Raw genomic sequence first — 1222 nt, 5'->3', positions numbered from 1 at the left:
AGAAATCCCAGGGCTGATCTCCTTCAGAATGGATTGGTTGGATCTCCTTGCAGTCCAAGGGACTCTCAAGAGTCTTCTCCAACACCACAGTTCAAAAGCATCAATTCTTTGGTGCTCAGCTTTGTTTAGAGTCCACTTCTCACATCCATACATGACCACTGGAAAAACCATAGCCTTGACTAGATAGACCTTTGTTGGCAAAGTAATGTCTCTGCTTTTGAATATGCTATCTAGGTTGGTCGTAACTTTTCTTCCAAGGAGTAAGCGTCTTTTAATTTCATGGCTGCAGTTACCATCTGCAGTGATTTCTGCTTATTCCTGCCCAACTCTCAGTCACCTCTATCTAGCTAAGAAGTGTTTGTTTTCTAACCTACTTGGGTACAAGAGGTGAAAGAATGGTAGAGAACTGTTTTATCCTCTTTTGGTTCAGGGGATGTATCTGTAAATCATGAGAACAAGCCAGGAGTTTAGAGAGGCTCTAATGGCCCTGATGTGGAGGATTATAGGGTTTTTAATGAATAGCCATGCATATTGCTGTCTAGTTTTAAATCTAAGGTTGAAAAAATTTCCTATATAAGATGAAAATGCTCAGCTATAATGACATTTTCACAAGACAGATTTCAAGGATCTTTTTTTTTTCAGTTTAATTAATTAATTAATTTTACTTTACAATATAGTATTGGTTTTGCCATACAGTGACGTGAATCCATCACAAGTATACACGTGTTCCCCATGCTGAACCCTCCTCCCACCTCCCTCCCCATCCCATCACTCTGGGTTATCCCAGCGCACCAGTCCTGATCACCCTGTATCATGCATCGAACCTGGACTGGCAATTCATTTCACATATGAAAATTTACATGTTTCAATGTCATTCTCCCATATCATTCTGCCCTCACCCTCTCCCACAGAGTCCAAAAGACTGTTCTATACATCTGGGTCTCTTTTGCTGTCTTGCATACTGGGTTATCATTACCATCTTTTTAAATTCCATATATATGCCTTAGTATACTGTATTAGTGTTTTTCTTTCTGACTTACTTCACTCTGTATGGTAGGCTCCAGTTCCATCCACCTCATTAGAACTGATTCAAATATATTCTTTTTAATGGCAGAGTGATATTCCATTGTGTATATGTACTACAGCTTTCTTATCCATTCATCTGCTGATGGACATCTAGGTTGGTAAAAGATACCTTCTTAAGGATGCAGTTGACAAAAAT

This window comes from Bison bison, unplaced genomic scaffold (genome assembly GCF_000754665.1).
Source record: "Bison bison bison isolate TAMUID 2011002044 unplaced genomic scaffold, Bison_UMD1.0 scf7180017864492, whole genome shotgun sequence".
NCBI lineage: Eukaryota > Metazoa > Chordata > Mammalia > Artiodactyla > Bovidae > Bison > Bison bison.
Note: the sequence above shows the minus strand (reverse complement) of the source record.